Source organism: Mobula hypostoma, chromosome X2, assembly GCF_963921235.1.
Source record: "Mobula hypostoma chromosome X2, sMobHyp1.1, whole genome shotgun sequence".
Lineage (NCBI taxonomy): Eukaryota > Metazoa > Chordata > Chondrichthyes > Myliobatiformes > Myliobatidae > Mobula > Mobula hypostoma.
In genome coordinates this window covers 48,697,264-48,719,393 of record NC_086129.1, presented here as the reverse complement: position 1 = coordinate 48,719,393, position 22,130 = coordinate 48,697,264, and the positions used below count along the sequence as shown (strand labels likewise).

The window sequence follows — 22,130 nt, the reverse complement described above, 5'->3', positions numbered from 1 at the left end:
TACTAAACATCTTTTTATAAAAGCACAAATTATTGTTTTATGTGCTAAATATATTTTGAATTTCTTTCTTTTTATCCTGAGTTATCATTCCCTTCCTCACTCAGCTGCCGCAGTACATTTCACCCCAACTGAGAAGTGATTTAGTTAACTGGGCAGGATACAGTGCACCATTTCTTGGAAAATTATCCTCCTGCCTCCTGGCAGCACAAGTGCTGGAGGAACTCAGCAGGTCAGGCAGCACTTTACGGTTGATGTTTTGGGCCAAGACCCTTTAGCAGGACTGGAGAAAAAAAAGATGAGGGGTAGAGTTAAAAGGTGGGGAGCCCTCTTCCAGCATTTTGTGTATGTTGCTTGGATTTCCAGCATAAGAAATAGGAGCAGGAGTCGGCCATCTGGCCTGTTGAGCCTGCTCCACAATTCAATAAGATCATGGCTGATCTGACCATGGATTCATCTCCACCTACCTGCCTTTTCCCCATAACCCTTAATTCCCCTACTATGCAAAAATCTATCCAACCTTTCTTAAATATATTTACTGAGGTAGCCTCCACTGCTTCATTGGGCAGAGAATTCCACAGATTCACCACCCTCTGGGAAAAGCAGTTCCTCCTCATGTTCATCCTAAATCTGCTCCCCTGAATCTTGAGGCTATGTCCCCTAGTTCTAGTCTCACCTACCAGTGGAAACAACTTTCCTGCCTCTATTTTATTTATCACTTTCATAATTTTATATGTTTCTACAAGATCTCCTCTCATTCTTCTGAATTCCAGTGAGTACAGCCCCAGGCAACTCAATCTCTCCTCATAGGTTAACCCCCTCATCTCTGGAATCAACCTGGTGAACCTCCTCTGCACTGCCTCCAAAGCCAGTATATCCTTCCTCAAGTAAGGAGACCAGAACTGCACACAGTACTCCAGGTGTGGCCTCACCAGTACCCTGTACAGTTGCAGCATGACCTCCCTGCTCTTGAATTCAATTCCCCTAGCAATGAAGCCCAACACTCCATTTGCCTTTGATAGCCTGCTGTACCTGCAAACCAACCTTTTGTGATTCATGCACAAGCACTCCCAAGTCCCTCTGCACAACAGCATGCTGCAATCTTTTACTATTTAAATAATAATCTGCTCTTTCATTTTTCCTTCCAAAGTGGATGACCTTGCATTTACCAACATTGTACTCCATCTGATAAACCCTTGCCAACTGACTTACCTATCTATATCTCTCTGCAGACTCTCTGTATCCTCTGTACAATTTGCTTCTCCGCTCAATTTAGTGTCATCAGCAAGCTTAGATACACTACACTCGGCCCCCTCTTCCAGATTGTTAATGTAGATTGTGAACAGTTGCAGGCCCAACCCCAACCCCTGCGGCACACCGATCACCACTGATTGCCAACCAGAGAAACACCCATGTATCCCAACACTCTGCTTTCTATTTGTTAACCAATCCTCTCTCCATGCTAATACATCACCCCAACTCTGTGCATCCTTATCTTGTGGATAAGTCTTTTATTCGGCACCATATTGAACACCTTCTGGAAATCCAAGTTAGTACTTTTCCCCTCTATCCACTGCACTTGTTATATCCTCAAAGAACTCTAGTAAGTTTGTCAAACAGGACCTGCCTTTGCTGAATCAATGCTGCGTCTGCCTGATGGATCCATTTCTTTCCAAATGTCTCGCTATTTCTTCTTTAATGACAGCTTCAAGCATTTTCCAAACTACAGACGTTAAACTAACTGGCCTACAGTTACCTTCCTTTTGCCCAATCCTTTTTTGAACAGTGGTATGACATTCACCATCTTCCAATCTGCCAGGACCTGCCCAGAGTCCAGAGAATTTTGGTAAATTATCACCAAAACCTCTACTATAACTTCTGCCATTTCTTTCAGTAGCCTGGGATGCATTCCATCAGGACCAGGGGACTTATCTATCTTCAGGCCCACAAGTTTACTCAGCACTACCTCTTTAGTGATAGCTATTGTATCGAGGTCCTCGCCTCCCATCACATCCATAATATCTCTCTTTGGCATATTAGACATGTTCTCCACCGTGAAGACTGACACAATATAGTCCTTCAAAGCCTTGGCCATTTCCTCATTATCCAACATCAATTCCCTCTTCTCGTCCTCCAAGGGACCTACTACATTGACTTTAGCCACTCTTTTTCGCTGTATATAATTATAAAATTTTTACTATCCATTTTTATATTTTGTGCCAGTTTATTTTCATAATCCAGCTTCCCTTTCTTTATTGCTCACTAAGTGATCCTTTGTTGCTTTTTAAAGTTTTCCCAATCTTCCAGTTTTCCAATTCTCTTGGCAACTTTGTATACACGAGCTTTTAGTTTGATGCCTTCTTTTATTTCCTTCGTTATCCAAGGCTGGCTCTGCCCACCCTTACTGTCCTTGCTTTTAACTGGAATATACTTTTGTTGAGCACCGTGAAAAATCTCTTTGAAAGTCTTCCACTGTCCTCAACTGTCCCACCATATAGCCTGTGTTCCCAATCTACACTAGCCAACTCCTCCCTCATCCCATTGTAGTCTCCATTGTTTAGGCATAATACACTGGTTTTAGATCGAACTATTTCACCCTGCATTTGTATGAGAAATTCAATCATACTGTGATCACTCTTTCCAAGAGGATCCCTAACCACAAGATCATTCATTTTACCTGTCTAATTGCACAAGACCAGATCTAAGACAGCATGTTCCCTTGTAGGTTCAGTAACATGTTGTTCAAGAAAGCTTTCACGGATGCATTCTATGAAGTCCTCCTCAAGACGGCTTCAACTAATTTCAATCACCCAATCTATGTGCAAGTTAAAGTCCCCCATGATAACTGCTGTTCCACTCTTACATGCCTCAGATATTTCTGTTTATTGCCTGTGCCACCGTAATGATATTATTCAGTGGCCAATAGACAACTCACAACAGTAATTTTTTCCCTTTACTATTCCTAGTCTCTACCCAGATGGATTCAACATTCTGCTCCTTATATCTTGTATCGTCTCTCACTATAGCCCTGATCTCATCTTTAATTAAGAGCGATACCCCACCTCCCTTACATTCCTGCCTATCCTTCTGTATTACCTGATATCCTTGGATATTTAGTTCTCAATCCTCTCCACCCTGCAACCACGTCTCTGTAATGGCCACTAAATCATTCCCCTTTGGACTGATTTGTGTCACACATCACTGACCTTGTTTCGAATACTACGGGCATTCAGATAAAGTGCCCTTACACTCATTGTGCTTTTAAAGTCTTGTAATCTTTTACTCTTTTGCACTTGACTTTTCTTTACTCCACTCTTACTTGTCTCTTTTTTATCTTTTGCTTTTACTTTATCTTTATCTGCAGTTTTCCTTTTTACTTTATCCATACTTTTCCAATCTGTTGAACCCACCCCGCTACTATTTAGTTTAAAGCCCTATTCACAGCCCTAGTTATGCGATTCACCAGGCAGGATCCAGGTCCCATCACGGTTCAGGTGGAGCCCGTCCCATTGGTACAGCTCCCTCCTTCCCCAACACTGGGGCCAGTTTCTCATGAATTCAAACCCACTTCTCCCACACCAATCCTTGAGCCATGCATTTAACTCTCTAATACTCTTGACCCTATGCCAATTTGCACGTGGCTCAGGTAGTAATCCAGAGATTACTACCTTTTTGGTTCTGCTTTTTAATTTAGTCCCTAGCTGCTCAAATTCCCTCAGCAGAACCTCTTTCCTTGTTCTACCTATGTCATTGGTACCCACATGGACATGACAACTAGATCTTTCCCCTCCCACTGCAAATTCCACTGCAGTTCAGATAAGATGTCCTGAACCTGGGTACCAGGCAGGCAACACAGCTGCCTCGCGATAGAGAACTGTCTATTCCCCTGACTATACTATCCCCAAATCAGAATCTGCAGATTTTCTCTTGCTCCTGTCTCTTGGCGTGATTTTTGGTAATTTTTGCAGAGTGCAGAGTTCAATGTAGTTTTATGAAGAGTATATAGATATTTGTTTGAGTTTTTCTCTTTATCTTCCTATTTATTTACTAGTTCAAGGTGAGAGGGGAAAGTTTTTTAAAGGGGTTTTTAGGGGGAAGTCTCACGTGGATGAAATGAGCTACCTCAGGAAATGGCAGAAGCAGATACAATTACAATGTTTAAGCGTCATTCAGAGAGGTAGGTGGTAGGAGAGGTTTAGAGGGATACTGGCCATATGAAGGGAAATGGGACTAGCTTTGATCTTGGTCAGCATATGCCAACCTGTTCCAATAGTGTGTGCCTTTTTGCTTGTTGCAAATTTTTTTTTGTGCAATTCAGTTTCCTCCCAGTGTCACCGCTTATTGCATTGTACTCTTCCTTTCTGACTTGCAAGCAATGTTTTTCTTTGTCTCTCTGCCATGCTGACTTTCTGCATGAATTTTAAGCCATCTCCACAATTCATTGAAGCACTTTCTAGTGAAAATAAGCAGTGGATCTAAGTAATATCAGAATTTCATGTTCTGGGCTTCTTACTCCTTTTGGACTCATTGGCTTCAATGCACAATCCAAGCAGGCATCCCTGTGCAACATTGTTGTGGTCCTTTAGATGTAGCAGGCCTGTTTCAAAATTATCCTTGGTGTGTACTTTAATACTTGCCCAAGATTACAAACAGGTTATCTGGTTATTTAATTGCTGATTGTGATTATTTAATTTCTGTTTGTAATTTGGCTTCTACATATGTCTTGCATTATAAGACATAGGAGCAGAATTAAGCCATTCAGCCCATCAAATCCTCTCTACCATTCCATCATGGCTGAATTATCTCTCTCAATCCCTCTCCTGTCTTCTCCCTGTATTCTTTGACACCCTGATTAATCAAGAACCAACCAACCTCTGCTTTTAAAATATACCTAATGACTTGACCTTCACAGCAGTCTGTGGTAATGAAAAGTGATTATATTTTAAATACTTAATAGGATGCAGTAAATCCGAACATGTTGGAAGACATCGTATAATGTAACTTTTTTTCTACTTGTACTTTTCCTTTCTGTTCTTTTGTTGAAACCTTGCCAGCTTTCATCTTCTCTTTGAAGCTGTTTATTCATTGATTGGTCAAATGGGCGTGGATGTCCTTACTGTGACCTGTACAGAGTATAGAATCAAAATTCTGGGACAGTCCTTCAAAACTGAAGGCAAATTACTTCAACACCAGTTCCTTGGTCAACTGACATGGCCGATGAGATAAATGTTTGTGATGCCTGAGTGTGTAGGTGGATTGATTTATAGCGAAGGATCAGGAATTTGTCACAGCTACATTGAAAATACATTCAGTGGCCACTTTATTAGGTACAACAGTAGAACCTGGTGTGGTCTTCTGCTGCTGTAGCCCATCCACTTCAAAGTTCAACATGTTGAGCGTTCAGAGGTGCCCTTTTGCACACCACTGTTGTAATGTGTTTTTGCCTACAGAATTGCCGCTCACTGGATGTTTCTTTGTATTTTACACCATTTTCTGTAAACTCTCGAGATTGTTGTGTGTGAAAGGCCCAGGGGCTCACAGTTTCTGAGATACTCAAACCACCCTGTCTGGCACCAACTGTCATTCCACAGTCAAAGTCATTTAGATCACATTTCTTCCCCATTCTGATGTTTGGTCTGAACAGCAACTGAACCTCTTGACCATGTTTGCATGCTTTTATGGATTGAGTTGCTGCTACATGATTGGCTGATTTGATATTTGTATTGGTGTACGGGTGTACCTAATAAAGTGGCCACCGAGTGTGGATGTGAAATGCATCTTTTTGCATCAGTGGCCAACATAGTCCGAATACGTATTGGGGGCAGCCCGCAAGTGTCGCCATGCTTCTGGCGCCAATATAGCATGCCCACAGCTTACTAGCCCTAATCTGCATGTCATTGGAATTGAATACTTAGTATTCATTCTATAATTTGAGTTTGGCCTCATTCTCAGTGTGTTCACAAATATTGTTGTGTCTATTTTGAGCAGTCATGGGTCTGCAATTGTTAGTCCTGATGAAACATTGACTGTCCATTTCTCTCCATAGATGCTGCCTGACCTGTTGAGCTCCTCCAGATCCTTTGTGTGTTGTTCCCATTGGTTGATGAGTTTGCCACTTTACCTTTTGTTAAAGGGAGACCTTGAGACATCCTTGAAATATTTTTTGTTAAAGTCTCTTGCCAGGGCTGAACTTGCTGTTCTTGCTTCAGGCTGTGATGTTGGACAACTGCTGGTGTAACCACCCATTGGAGCTGGAGTACGATCAAGCCTTGAAGCTGAGGTAGTTGCTCTGAGAAGGGCTTTCAGATGCGGGTGTATTCTGTCACTGGTTTTGGAAGATTTGTGATTGAAATGATGGTACATCCCAACTTGGCTCTGACTACGTATCCACGTCCACCCTAATGTCTGGTCCCTGACCTGTCTGTGCTCTGGTTCAAGCATACCTGACATATACTCTTTATCTCCAGCTTGCATTCCTGTCTTCTGATGCTGGCCTATCAGGATTTCTGAAGAATCAGATGCTGGATTATCAGTCTCCTGGTACTGGCAATGGCCTCATCCACTATTGCTTTCATTCAACCTCAGAGTAGTGGGACATCAGAGATGAGGAGGAATTTATTTAGCCAGAGGATGGTGAATCTGTGGAATTCATTGCCACAGATGGCTGTGGAGGTCAAGACATTGAGTATATTTAAAGTGGAGGTTGATAGGTTTGTGATTAGTCAGGACATCAAAACTTATGGAAAGAAGGCAGGAGAATGGGGTTGAGAAGGAAAATAAATCAGCCATGCTTGAATAGCAGAGCAGACTCGATGGGCCAAGTGGTCTAATTTTGCTCCTATGGCTTATGGTATTATGGTCTCTTGTGTGATGGTTATCCAAGTCATTGTATTGCTTAGAGTTGTTCTAGACTTCATTATACTTGTACAAGTTCTTGCCAGTATATGAATGCTTCTCCCTCATTCAGTTTATATCCTGATGGAGAATCTGGGTGCAAAACATTGACTGTTTATTCCTCTTCAATTATGCTGTCCGACCTGCTGAGCTCCTCCAGCATTTCTTGTTTTTTTTAAAGCTAAATGTTTGTTTAATTTATTCATGAGAGGTGGGCATTTCTGGGAAGGTTGGCAGTATTGTCATCCCAATTTGCCCTCAAGAAAATGGTGGTGAGTCACCACTTTGAATGTTCTGCTGTCCTCCTGGGAAACGGATTCCAGCATGTGAGGTAGGGCAGTGTGACATAGAGGGAACTTGAAGATTGTAGCAGTGCCTTATTCTCCAATGTATGAAGTTGCAGACATTATAAAATGCAATTGTAATAAATTGAAAACAAAAATGGATCAGAATCAGCTTTATTATGACTGACATGTATCATGAAATTCGTTGTTTTGTTTTGTGGCAGCTGTACAGTGCAAAGGCATAAAACTTACTCTCTGATGGTAGTAATGAGAAGGGGGACGTCCTGGGTGGTGGCGGTCTTTAATGATAGATGCCACTTTCTCAAAGCATCACCTTTTGAAGGTTTTCTCGATGCTGGGAGGCTAGTGCCCATGATGCAGCTGGCTTCAGTCTACAACCCTCTGCAGCCCCTTGCAATTCAGCCTTCATACCGGGCAGTGATGCAACCAGTTAGAATGCTCTCCACAGTACATCTGTAGAAATTTGCGTGTGTCTTTGGTGACATGTCAAATCTCCTCAAACTCCTAATGAAGTATAGCTACTGGTGGGCAGCCTTGGTGATTGCAAAAACAGGTTAGGCCCTGGATAAATCCTCTGAGATGCTGAGTTGAGGCTGCTCACTGCTGACCTCTCTGAGGAATTCCGAATACAGGTGCCCCCCGCTTTTCGAACGTTCGCCTTACGAAACCTCACTGTTACGAAAGACTGACATTAGTTACCTGTTTTCGCTAACAGAAGGTGTTTTCACTGTTACGACAAAAGCAGTGCGCGAAAAAAATCAGTGCACGATAAAAGGCAGTGCGCTGTGCACCCCGAGCAGCCGCTCTCCCCGGATTCGGAACTGCATTCTCGCCGGCATTACTTTAACACATGCCTGTGAGCAGCCATGATGAGTTCTAAGGTATTGGAAAAACCTGAAAGAGCTCGTAAGGGTGTTACACTTAGCGTAAAACTAGACATAATTAAGCATTTCGATCGTGGTGAACGAAGTAAGGACTAAGTGAGTTTGGCTTCTGGAAGCTGACGAACATGATGTTGAAGAGGTTTTGGCATCCCATAACCAAGAACTGATAGATGAAGAGCTAATGCAATTTGAAGAGGAAAAGATAACAATCGAAACCGAATGAGTAATGATAAAGTACGACTTTAATTTTGAAAGAGTACGTCGGTTTAGGGGATATTTGCAGGATGGTTTGAGTCTTTATTAAAGAACTGTGTGATAGAAAAATGCGCGAGGCTCAGCAGTCAAGCAAGCCATCCACATCAGCCACAGCAGACGACGAACCTCGACCTTCGACATCGAGGCGGGCAGTCATAGGAGAAGGTGAGCTGCCTGCTCTAATGGAAACAGACAACGATGAGATGACACCCCAGTGTTCCACCACCCCAACCCCCAGGCCGCGGACAGATACCGATTCACGGAGAATGCAGCGGTAGCTGGGAAACACACAGCACATCTTTAAGAAAAAAGCCGAAATAAACATGCTAATTAATTAGGTACCGCCCAGCATGTAATTGTCAGCCCAGATCAGAGGCGATGCAATCGGCAATCGCCTCTGATCTGGGCCGACAATTACGTGCCTGGCGGCACCTAATTAATTAGCTTGTTTATTTCGGCTTTTTTCTTAAAGATGTGCTGGGTGCTCCCGGCTACCGCGGTACCCCTGCATGCTTCGCAGATCGGTATTGGTTGGTGGCCTGGAGGGTGGGCCAAACTCCGACGACTCAGCCTAACACACCATCATCAGTGTGCTCGGCGCTGTCTTCCCAATTCCAGTAAGTGATACTACACTGTACATACATTATTTCTACTTTATATAGGCTGTGTACTTTTATGTGTTATTTGGTATGATTTGGCAGCTTCATAGCTTAAAGGTTACTGGAGAGAGTGTTTCTGCCGAGAGTGCTTGCGTGAGATTTTCGCTACAGAGAACAGTGCAGGCAATGATTGTGGAAAAGTATTTCTACTTTATATATGCTGTGTATTTATCATTTCATTCCTGCTTTTTACTATATGTTACTGTTATTTTAGGTTTTATGTGTTATTTGGCATGATTTGGTAGGTTATTTTTGGGTCTGCGAACGCTCACAAATTTTTCCCATATAAATAAATGGTAATTGCTTCTTCGCTTTACGACATTCCAGCTTACGAACCGTTTCATAGGAACGCTCTACCTTCGGATGGCGGGGGAAACCTGTACTCAAATGGAGGTTAAAAACAGAGGGAAGAGACTTAAAAGGAACATTGGGGCAGTTTCTTCACACAAAGGGTGGTACAGGTTTCCCCCGCCATCCGAAGGTAGAGCGTTCCTATGAGACAGTTCGTAAGTTGAAATGTCGTAAAGCGAAGAAGCAGTTACCATTTATTTATATGGGAAAAATTTGTGAACGTTCGCAGACCCAAAAATAACCTGCCAAATAACACATAAAACCTAAAATAGCAGTAACATATAGTCAAAGCAGGAATGATATGATAAGTACACAGCCTATATAAAGTAGAAATACTTTTCCACAATCATTGCCTGAACTGTTCTCCGTAGCGAAAATCTTGCGCAAGAGCTCTCGGCAGAAAATCTTACGCAAGCGCTGTTGGCAAAAACACGGCGCAAACGCTCTCCAGTAACCTTTAAGCTATGAAGCTGCCAAATCATACCAAATAACACGTAAAAATATACAGCCTATATAAAGTAGAAATAATGTATGTACAGTGTAGTATCACTTACCGGAATCGGGAAGACAGCTTGCCGAGCACACTGATGATGGTGTGTCAGACTGAGTCGTCGCAGGTTGGGGTGGTGCAGTGGCCCCCACCCTCCAGGCTGCCGACAGATACCGAACCGCGAAGCATGCAGGGGTGCAGCGGTAGCCGGGAGGCACACAGCACATCTTTAAGAAAAAAGTCGAAATACACATGCTAATTGATTACGTGTCAGGCAGCACCTAATTAATTAGCATGTTTATTTTGGCTTTTTTCTTAAAGATGTGCTGTGTGCCTCTCGGCTACTGCTGCATTCTCTGCGAATCGCGGGATGGTGGGACACTGGGGCCAGACAGCATCCATAGGAAGAAGCACAGTCGATGTTTCGGGTCGAGACCCTTCGTCAGGACTAACTGAAAGAAGGGATAGTAAGAGATTTGAAAGTGGGAGGAGGAGGGGGAGGTCTGAAATGATAGGAGAAGACAGGAGGGGGAGGGATGTAGCCAAGAGCTGGAAAATTGATTGGCAAAGGGGATACAAGGCTGGACAAGGGGACGGGAGGCCTAGGGAGAAAGGAAGCGGGAGGGGAGCACCAGAGGAAGATGGAGAGCAAGCAAGGAGTTATTGTGAGAGGGACAGAGAGAGAGGGAAGAAAAAAGGTAAATAGATAAATAAATAATGGATGGGGTAAGAAGGGCAGGAGGGGCATTAACCGAACTTGGAGAGAGAAAGAACGTGTGTATATAAATAAATAACGGATGGGGTACGAGGGGGAGGTGGGGCATTAGCAGAAGTTTGAGAAGTCAATGTTCATGCCGTCAGGTTGGAGGCTATCCAGACGGAATATAAGGCGTTGTTCCTCCAGCTTGCATGTGGCTTCATCTTTACAGTAGAGGAGGCCGTGGATAGACATATCGGAATGGGATGTGGAATTAAAATGTGTGGCCACTGGGAGATCCTGCTTTCTCTGGCAGACAGAACGTAAGTGTTCAGTGAAACAGTCTCCCAGCCTGCGTCGGGTCTCCCCAATATATAGAAGGCCACATCGGAAGCACCGGACGCAGTATATCACCCCAGCCGACTCACTGGTGAAGTGTCGCCTCACCTGGAAGGACTGTTTGGGGCCCTGAATGGTGGTAAGGGAGGAAGTGTAAGGGCATGTGTAGCACTTGTTCCGCTTACAAGGATAAGTGCCGGGAAGGAGATCGGTGGGAAGGGATGGGGGGGATGAATGGATAAGGGAGTCGCGTAGGGAGCACTCCTTGCGGAAAGCGGGGGGTGGGGAGGGAAAGATGTGCTTGGTAGTGGGATCCCATTGGAGGTGGCGGAAGTTACAGAGAATTATATGTTGGACCCGGAGGCTGGTGGGGTGGTAGGTGAGGACAAGGGGAACCCTATTCCTAGTGGGGTGGCGGGAGGATGGAGTGAGAGCAGATGTGTGTGAAATGGGAGAGATGTGTTTGAGAGTAGAGTTGATGGTGGAGGAAGTGAAGCCCCTTTCTTTAAAAAAGGAGGACATCTCTTTTGACCTGGAATGAAAAGCCTCATCCTGAGAGCAGATGCGGCAGAGACGGAGGAATTGCGAGAAGGGGATGGCATTTTTACAAGAGACAGGGTGAGAAGAGGAATAGTCCAGATAGCTGTGAGAGCCTATAGGCTTATAGTAGACATCAGTAGATAAGCTCTCTCCACAGATAGAGACAGAAAGATCAAGAAAGGGGAGGGAGGTGTCGGAAATGGACCAGGTAAACTTGAGGGCAAGGTGAAAGTTGGAGGCAAAGTTGATGAAGTTAACGAGCTCAGCATGCGTGCAGGAAGCAGTGCCAATGCAGTCGTCAATGTAGCGAAGGAAAAATGGGGGATGGATACCAGTATAGGTTTGGAACATGGATTGTTCCACAAAGCCAACAGAAAGGCAGGCATAGCTGGGTCTTCACGTGCTGCTATTGTGACTCCCGTCTCCCTTTCCCCCACCACCACTCTGCAACCCTGTCTTCCTCTCACCCCAACCCTCCCCTCTCCACTGACACTACCAGCCTTCCTCCCCCTTCCCCCTCTGATCCCATTTCTCATCCGTGCCGGGTCTTTACCATCCCCTCAGACCTTCAACTCTCTGAGGCAGAGCGCTCTGTCCTCAGTAAGGGCCTCACCTTTGTCCCCCTTCGCCCACACCTCAGCAAGTTCCGTGTTCGCCATGACACTGAACTCTTCCGCCTGAGAACAACTCATGTTCGCAATATGATTTATTCATTATTATTACCAGTTTTATTTTTGTATTTGCAGTTTGTCTTTTGCACAATAGTTGCCTGCCAGTCTTTGTGTGTAGTTTTTCATTGACTCTGTTGTATTTCTTTGTTCTACTGTGAATGCCTGCAAGAAAGTGAATCTCAAAGTAGTACATGGTGACATATACATACTTTGACAAGCAGTTTGATTTTTAAACTTTGGACCCAATGAAAGGTGAGAGGCTATTACACAGGATCTGGCCTCTCTTTGTCCACTGGCAACAGGATTCTCAGTTATGGGCTTTGCTGTAGGTGCACAAGGTTTCAGCACGTCTCTCAATTTGTACTCCTGCACTGGTCGGATCACCACTGCAGCAGTCAGCAGAGACACAGCTGACAGTATCAGCGCATGGCTCTCACTGTCTTTATCAGAGCTGCCTGGCCCTACGAGAGAAGCACGCAGGGCTAACATTTAAACATTGAACTTGAAAGTGTTTTTCCTTTGCTTGATGCATTTGCAGCATTTTGTTTAATTTAAAATTAATCTTTTGAGATCTTCTAACCCACTTCTAGAGCAATTTGAAAACGACTAGGGTATTAATTCAAAAGATTCAAGATTGTTTAATGTCATTTCCATTCCCAAGTGTAAAGGAGAACGAAGTAATTGTTACTCCGGATCTGATACAGCACAAAAAAGCACAATAAGATAAAGAACACATTAATTTAAAAAAACTCAATAAATGTATAAGATAGCATATATAGATAGATTGTACGTCCATAAAGTGACGCGAGACACAGGTGTGTCTGTACATAAGGTGACTGACAGGAAATAATAATGTAGTGGTGGGGGCTGGGTTATTTGGTGGAGATGTTGATCAGCCTTGCTGCTTAGGGAAAGTATCATAGTCATAAAACATAGAAACAGGCCCTTCAGCTCACTACAGTCATACCATCAACCTTTGCTAATTTTGTTGTTCTGCATTCGGTTCATTGCCTTCTGTATGGCAGCGATTTAGGTATTTGTGTGTTCTTTCCTTTTGCATCAAGATCTGTCAGGTCGCCAGAAAAGGTCATTGGCTGCAGTCTACCATTATCTCTCTCTCTCTCTATTGCTGCCAGTGCTACGTGACAGTGATGGTAAGAATTGGAGGAGATGGCAGTTGAATGCGTGGCTGAGGAGTTGGTGCAGGGAGCAGGGTTTTAGATTTTTGGATCATTGGGATCTCTTCTGGGGAAGGTGGGACCTGTACAGATTGGATGGGTTGCACCTGAACTCGAGGGGGAGCAATATCCTTGCAGGTAGGTTTGCTAGCATGGTATGGGAGGGTTTAAACTAATTTGCGAGGGGGATGGGACCCAGAGCGATAGAGCAGTGAAAGAAGTGCATGGAGTAAAGCCAGATCTAACATACAGAGAGGCTTTGAGGAAAGAGAAGCAGAATAAATGGTGTAAAGACAGTAAGGTAGAAGGGCTGAAATGTGTGTACCTCAATGCAAGAAGCATCAGGAACAAAGGTGAAGAACTGAGAGCTTGGATACATACATGGAATTATGATGTAGTGGCCATTACAGAGACTTGGCTGGCACCAGGACAGGAATGGATTCTCAATATTCCTGGATTTCAGTGCTTTAAAAGGGATAGAGAAGGCGGAAAAAGGGGAGGAGGGGTGGCATTACTGGTCAGGGATACTATTACAGCTACAGAAAGGGTGGGTAATGTAGCAGGATTCTCTTTTGAGTCAATATGGGTAGAAGTCAGGAACAGGAAGGGAGCAGTTACTCTACTAGGGGTATTCTGTAGGCCCCCTGGTAGCAGCAGAGATACAGAGGAGCAGATTGGGAGGCAGATTTTGGAAAGGTGCAAAAATAACAGGGTTGTTATCATGGGTGACTTTAACTTCCTTAATATTGATTGGCACCTGATTAGTTCCAAGGGTTTAGATGGGGCGGATGTTGTTAAGTGTTTCCAGGATGGATTCCTGTCACAGTATGTGGACAGGCCGACCAGGGGGAATGCCATACTAGATCTACTACTAGGTAATGAACCGGGTCAGGTCACAGATCTCTCAGTGGGTGAGCATCTGGGGGACAGTGACCACCGCTCCCTGGCCTTTAACATTATCATGGAAAAGGATAGAATTAGAGAGGACAGGAAAATTTTTAATTGGGGAAAGGCAAATTATGAGGCTATAAGGCTAGAACTTGCGGGTGTGAATTGGGATGATGTTTTTGCAGGGAAATGTACTATGGACATGTGGTCGATGTTTAGAGATCTCTTGCGGGATGTAAGGGATAAATTTGTCCCGGTGAGGAAGATAAAGAATGGTAGGGTGAAGGAACCATGGGTGACAAGTGAGGTGGAAAATCTAGTCAGGAGGAAGAAGGCAGCATACATGAGGATTAGGAAGCAAGGATCAGAGGGGTCTATTGAGCAATATAGGATAACAAGAAAGCAGCTTAAGAAGGGGCTGAGAAGAGCAAGAAGGGGGCATGAGAAGGCCTTGGTGAGTAGGGTAAAGGAAAACCCCAAGGCATTCTTCAATTATGTGAAGAAAAAAATGATGACAGGAGTGAAGGTAGGACCGATTAGAGATAAAGGTGGGAAGATGTGCCTGGAGGCTGTGGAAGTGAGGGAGGTCCTCAATGAATACTTCTCTTCGGTATTCACCAATGAGAGGGAACTTGATGATGGTGAGGACAATATGAGTGAGGTTGATGTTCTGGAGCATGCTGATATTAAGGGAGAGGAGGTGTTGGAGTTGTTAAAATACATTAGGACAGATAAGTCTCTGGGGCCTGACGGATTATTCCCCAGGCTGCTCCACGAGGCGAGAGAAGAGATTGCTGAGCCTCTGGCTAGGATCTTTTATGTCCTCGCTATCCACGGGAATGGTACCGGAGGATTGGAGGGAGGCGAGTGTTGTTCCCTTGTTCAGAAAAGGTAGTAGGGATAGTCCGGGTAATTATAGACCAGTGAGCCTTACGTCTGTGGTGGGAAAGCTGTTGGAAAGGATTCTTAGAGATAGGATCTATAGGCATTTAGAGAATCATGGTCTGATCAGGGACAGTCAGCATGGCTTTGTGAAGGGCAGATCGTGTCTAACAAGCCTGATAGAGTTCTTTGAGGAGGTGACCAGGCATATAGATGAGGGTAGTGCAGTGGATGTGATCTATATGGATTTTAGTAAGGCATTTGACAAGGTTCCACACGGTAGGCTTATTCAGAAAGTTAGAAGGCATGGGATCCAGGGAAGTTTGGCCAGGTGGATTCAGAATTGGCTTGCCTGCAGAAGGCAGAGGGTGGTGGTGGAGGGAGTACATTCAGATTGGAGGATTGTGACTAGTGGTGTCCCACAAGGATCTGTTCTGGGACCTCTACTTTTCGTGATTTTTATTAACGACCTGGATGTGGGGGTAGAAGGGTGGGTTGGTAAGTTTGCAGACGACACAAAGGTTGGTGGTGTTGTAGATAGTGCAGAGGATTGTCAAAGATTGCAGAGAGACATTGATAGGATGCAAAAGTGGGCTGAGAAGTGGCAGATGGAGTTCAACCCGGAGAAGTGTGAGGTGGTACACTTTGGAAGGACAAACTCCAAGGCAGAGTACAAAGTAAATGGCAGGATACTTGGTAGTGTGGAGGAGCAGAGGGATCTCGGGGTACATGTCCACAGATCCCTGAAAGTTGCCTCACAGGTGGATAGGGTAGTTAAGAAAGCTTATGGGGTGTTAGCTTTCATAAGTCGAGGGATAGAGTTTAAGAGTCGCGATGTAATGATGCAGCTCTATAAAACTCTGGTTAGGCCACACTTGGAGTATTGTGTCCAGTTCTGGTCACCTCACTATAGGAAGGATGTGGAAGCATTGGAAAGGGTACAGAGGAGATTTACCAGGATGCTGCCTGGTTTAGAAAGTATGCATTATGATCAGAGATTAAGGGAGCTAGGGCTTTACTCTTTGGAGAGAAGGAGGATGAGAGAAGACATGATAGAGGTGTACAAGATAATAAGAGGAATAGATAGAGTGGATAGCCAGCGCCTCTTCCCCAGGGCACCACTGCTCAATACAAGAGGACATGGCTTTAAGGTAAGGGGTGGGAAGTTCAAGGGGGATATTAGAGGAAGGTTTTTTACTCAGAGAGTGGTTGGTGCGTGGAATGCACTGCCTGAGTCAGTGGTGGAGGCAGATACACTAGTGAAATTTAAGAGACTACTAGACAGGTATATGGAGGAATTTAAGGTGGGAGGTTATATGGGAGGCAGGGTTTGAGGGTCGGCACAACATTGTGGGCCGAAGGGCCTGTACTGTGCTGTCCTATTCTATGTTCTTTAGGATGATGATGGTTCCTTTCAGTCAGTTAGTGGGGTGGTACCCCACTCCCCAGAAAGGAACAGCGTGTGGGTGAGTGGATTTTAGGTGAGTAGGGGGTTGCACAGGTCCAGACCCACCTTCTTGACATCCCCTCCCGGATCCAGCGGCATGGTGGGGTCCAAGACGGCTGGGGGAAGTTCTGTTGCAGTGAACGGCCAGACCACGCTTCGATGCAAGGGATGCCCTTTCCGTGCTTCACGGCACGTGTTTGCTAGATGGCCGTTGACCCTACGAGAGGGTTCATCCGGCCTTTGACAGGTCTTGTTTTTCATCCTGCAGGGTGTCTAGCCATCCTCCTCACCAGGCAAGCCTGATGGGGGAGCCAGTTTAGTCGCCGACCACCCGACTATGCGACAGGTAGTACTGGGTTACATGGTACCAGTAGCACTCAGGCGAGTGACCTGACCAAAAGTCTACCATTACTGCAGGACTTGCCTGTGTCCAGGACAAAGAAGTGGGTAAGAAAAATCATTACATACACTTCCCACCCTACAAACTGCATTTTCCAAAAGTTCCTTTATGAAAAGGGCTGTAGAGCTATTAAAACAAAATTATCTTAAAAGTTTCTTCCTCCAGGCAGTTAATCCGATAATCTAATTAACCATTCTAGTTGTTCCTTCTCCCCCCCCCACCCTTATCTCTTACCCCCGTCACTGCACCACACTGTGAACACTTTAAACCTCTGTTTACAATGCTGTTTACATTGCAGATACATCCTGGTATTTGTGCACATTTCATATCCGTACTTTAACCTTTTACACTAAAGCTGCTGAGCGGCATGGTTCCAAGTGCTGGAAGGGCTAATCTTGCACTATATCTCTAAATAAAATAAAAATAATTAAAATATGTAATTTATCCTTTATAATTGTTGAATGTTGTTTATTGTTGCATGAGTGGTGGGTGGACAGGTAGTTCTGAGGAAGTAGAGAGGCTACAGAAGGACTTGGACAGATTAGAAGAATGGGCAAAGAAGTGGCAGATGGAGTACAGTGTTGGGAAGTGTATGGTCATGCACTTTGGTAGAAGGAATAAAGGAGTAGACTATTTTCTAAATGGGGAGAAAATTCAAAAATCAAAGGTGCAAAGGGACTTGAGAGTCCTTGTGCAGGATTCACTAAAAGTTAATTTGTAGGTTGAGTCTGTGGTGAGGAAGGCAAATGTGAAGTTAGCATTCATTTCAAGAGGACTGGAATAGAAAAGCAAGGATGTAATGTTGAGACTTTATAAAGCACTGGTGAGGCCTCAGTTGGAGTATTGTGAGCAGTTTTGAGCACCTTAGTTTGGAAGGGATGTGCTGAAACTGGAGAGAGTTCAAGGGAGGTTTACAAAAATGATTCCAGGATTGAACGGCTTGTCATGTGAAGAGTGTTTGATGGTTCTGGGCCTGTATTCGCTGGATTCAGAAGAATGAAGGATGGCCTATTGAATGGTGAAAGGTTTGACAGTGGATGTGGAGAAGATGTTTCCTTTGGTGGGAGAGCCTAAGACCAGAAGACATAGCCTCAGAATAGATAGGAGTCCATTTAAAATGGAGATGAGGAACTTCTTTAGACAGAGGGTGGTGAATCTGTGAAATTTGTTGCCACAGCCAGCTGTGGAGGCCAAGTTACTGTGTACATTTAAGGCAGAGGTTGATAGATTTTTGATTGATCGAGGCATGAAGGGATACGAGGAGAAGGCAGGAAATTGGGGCTGAGAGGGAAAATGGATCGGCCATGATAAAATGGCGGAGCAGACTCTTTGGGCCGAGTGGCCTAAATCTGCTCCTATCTCTTTTGGTCTTGTGTCCAACCATAAGACAAGGGAGGGATTAGACCATTCGGCCCATTGAGTCTTCTCTGCCATTTCATCACGGCTGATCTGTTTTCCCTCTCAACCCCATTCTTCTGCCTTCTGTAACCTTTCTCATCTTGACTAATCAAGAATCTATCAACCCTCGCCTTAAATACACCCAATGACTTGGCCTTTACAGCCGCCTGTGACAATGAGTTCCACAGATTCACCATTCTCTGGTGAAAGAAATTCCTCCTTATCTCCATTTTAAACGGAAGTCCCTCTATTCTGAGGCTGTGTCCTTTGGTCCTTGACTCCCCCACTATAAGATAGCCCTCATATGAAAACCGTTTCATTGTGGGAAATATTCTTGTGAACCACCTCTGACCACTCTCTAACGTCAGCACATCTTTTCTGAGATGAGGGGCCCATAATTGCTCACAATACTCCAGGTGTGAGAGCTCACCAGTGCCTTATAAAGTGTCAGCATTACATCCTTGCTTTTCTATTCTAGTCCTCTCAAAATTAATGTTAATATTGCATTTGCCTTCCTCACTACTGACTCAACCTGCACGTTAACCCTCAGGGAATCATGCACGAGGACTCCCAAGTCCCTTTGCACCTTGGATTTTAGAATTTTCTGTCTGTCGAGAAAATAGTCTACACTTTTATACCTACCCCTCCACCAATCTCCACGTCATCCATAAATGCTACTAATTCCATCTTCCAAATCACTGATGTATAACGTAAAAAGAAGTGGTCCCAAAACCAACCCCTACAGAACACCACTAGCCCCTGACAGCCAATCAGGAAAGGCTCCTTTTATTCCTACTCTTCCTGCCAATCAGCCAATCCTCTATCCATGTTAGTATCTTTCCTGTAATACCTGGGTTCTTTTTTTGTTAAGCAGCCTCATGTGTGGCACCTTATCAAAGGCTTTCTGAAAATCGAAATACACAACATCCTCCAATTCTTCTTTGTCTATCCTGCTTGTTATTTCTTCAAGGAATTCCAACAGATTTGTCAGGTAAGATTTTCCCTCAAGAAAACCATGCTGACTTTGGTCTAGTTTATCTAAACGGAAGTCTCTTTATTCTGAGGCTGTGTCCTTTGGTCCTAGACTTCCCCACAACTCATATGATAACCATTTCAAGTGCCCTGAAACCACATCCTCAACAATCAACTCCAACATCTTCCCAACCACTGAGGTCAGACTAACTGGCCTATAGTTTCCTTTCTTCTGCCTCTCTCCCTTCTTCAAGAGTGGAGTGACATTTGCAATTTTCCAGTCCTCTGGAATTATGTCCTAATCTTGTGATTCTTGAAAGATTATTACCAATGCCTCCGCAATCTCTTCAGCCACCTCTTTCAGAGCCCTGGGGTGTACACTATCTGGTCCAGGTGACTTATCTACCTTCACATCTTTCAGTTTCCCAAGCACCTTTTTCCTAGTAATAGCAATTGCACTCACTTCTGCCCCCTGCCACTCTTTGAACGTCTGGCATATTGCTAGTTTGTTCCACAGATGAAGGATCACAGCCAGAAACGTCGGCTGTTTACTCTTTTCCATAGATCAGGGGCAGGCAACCTATGGCCCGTGGGCTAAATCCGGCCCATGAGCAAATATTAGGATACTATGCTTATCTGGCCCGCGAGTGATTTTTCCTTATTCTGAGTGTTTCACGCGACCACACTGATGGACAGGCCTGGCGTCTTGTTACACTGGCCTCAGGTTCAGTTTTGTTCCAAACCAAACACTGTTATATATGAATGACGGGAAGGCAGACTACCTTATTAATATGTATTAGATACTCTCCGTGCACGCACAGGTTTTCAGATGGGATCGTTCAAATTTATAAACAGAAACAGTGTCACTGTGTTTTAACAAGAAATCCACGCTAAATATCCAGATATTTAAATGTGCTACGATACTTGTTGAATAACTTGCGTTTCAAAATAAAATCGAAGAAAAAAATTCCAATAGCAATGAATGCAAAACGCAGGAAGGTAGACACTGAGTGTTGAAATTTTCAAGACACTTGGACACTAGATTACTTCTTCATCGAGCAAGCTGGGAAACCAGTTTGTCTCATTTGCCTAGAAAATGAGACAAAGGTCCAAGAATTGAGAAAAGAGTTTTCATCTCGTTTTGCTGATTTTCGCTTGCGTGCAAATGAGTTCAAGCTGTTTGCTACTCCATTTGATGTGGAAGTGGACACTGCATCAGAAATTTTTCAAATGGAATTGATTGAGCTGCAGTGTGACGACATATTGAGATCAAAATTTCATTCTGAAGATGTGTCAGTGCTTGACCTCTATAGAAAATATATTCACCCAAGTGGGAAGTATCCTAACTTAGCGGACCATGCAAAAAAGATGGCATCATTGTTTGGCAGCACTTATCTGTGTGAGCAATTATTTTCAAAAATGAAGCACACCATGAACCATTTGAGAACAAGATTGACTGATGCCCACCTGGATAATGTCTTGCTCTTGGCATCAACAAGTCTGACACCCAATATTGAGAAGCTTTCAAGCAACAAACAGCATCAAGTTTCACATTGATTTATCGACTGTTTGCATTAAAATTTTCTTTTTTATTATACTTAATTTGCTATCATTCAATGCATTATGTTCATACGTTTTATGTTTAAAGATTTTGTGTCTTTGTAATAGATTGAAAAGATGCCTTGATTGAAGTAAATTGCAACTAAACTGAGTTCTTTGATTACTAATTGGCATCCTTGGTTAAGCACAAATGATTTTCTAGCATGCGTTATTCATTAGTTTGAGGCAAAACATAACTAGATGTATAACTAGAGGAGGCGGGAGGAGAAAATGGCAGCGCGACGCAGCGTGCACAGCTCCTGTGAAATGACATCGTATCTGTTAAATAGGGGCCGCGGACAATTCTGATTTGATGAAGACAGACGTGAGAAGCAGAGGAACATCTGGAGAAATTTCTGAAATGCCTGGTTCACTGCTGTTGTTACTGTGCGATTGAGAATCTCCGGAGGGAAGGCCCCAAAATCCCCAGTTTTGCCTGCTGCTGGCGACCGTGGCTGAGGTTGAAGCTTTTGGATAGAGATGGTACTTGGTACTCGGTGTCGGAGGGCTGGTCGGAGCTCGAAGTTTTCGGACGACTCAGAGTCGGACTGTGGTCGGGCATGGCAGGGAGAGTTTTCTTCCTTCTCCCGTCCGCGTAAGATGTGGGACTTTGGAGAGACTTTGAACTTTTTTACTGTGCCATGGCCTGTTCTTCATCAAGTTATGGTATTGTTGCACTGTTGTAACTATATGTTATAATTATGTGGTCTTTGTCAGTTTTTCAGTCTTGGTCTGTCCTGTGTTTCTGTGATATCACACCGGAGGAATATTGTATCATTTCTTAATGCATGCATTACTAAATGACAATAAAAGAGGACTGCGTGTCCTCATAATCTAATCTAATCTAAATGGATAATTCCCATATTTCAAGTTTTTATGGCATTTATATGGCCCACCATCCGCTTATTAATACGCGATCCAGCCCACAGAGGCAAAAAGGTTGCCGACCCCTGGCATAGATACTACTGGGCTGCATTTTGCATGTCCTCCAGCATTTTGTATGTGTTACTTATTCAAAATACTTACTCAGTTTGGCCGCCACTTTTTTGTCCCCCAATACTACCTCCCCAGCATCATTTTCCAGTGGTCCAAGATCTGCTGTCACTTCTCTTTTACACTTTATATGTCTGAAAAATCTATTGGTATCCTCTGATATTATTGGCTAGCTTACTTTCATATATCATCTTTTCCCTCCTTATTGCTTTTTTAGTTACCTTCTGTTGGTTTTTTAAAAGCTTCCCAATCCTCTAACTTCCCGCAAATTTTTTGTAATATTACATGCTC

The 22,130-nt window shown here is 44.0% G+C and overlaps 1 protein-coding gene across 7 annotated transcripts in view; it reads left to right on the top strand.

Annotated features, from left to right (window-relative positions):
* LOC134341013 (proprotein convertase subtilisin/kexin type 7-like) overlaps positions 1–22,130 on the top strand; it is a 323,082-nt gene that overhangs the window by 1,147 nt on the left and 299,805 nt on the right. The window contains exon 2 of one of the 7 annotated variants that reach the window (XM_063038712.1): positions 16,746–16,924. The exons of 4 other annotated variants lie outside the window; for them this stretch is intronic. The gene's annotated coding sequence lies outside the window, so the exon portion shown is untranslated. Of the gene's footprint in view, positions 1–6,206; positions 6,278–16,745; positions 16,925–19,099; positions 19,267–22,130 lie in introns of those variants that run through there. 2 more of the 7 variants (XM_063038713.1, XM_063038715.1) reach the window with 2 other exon arrangements.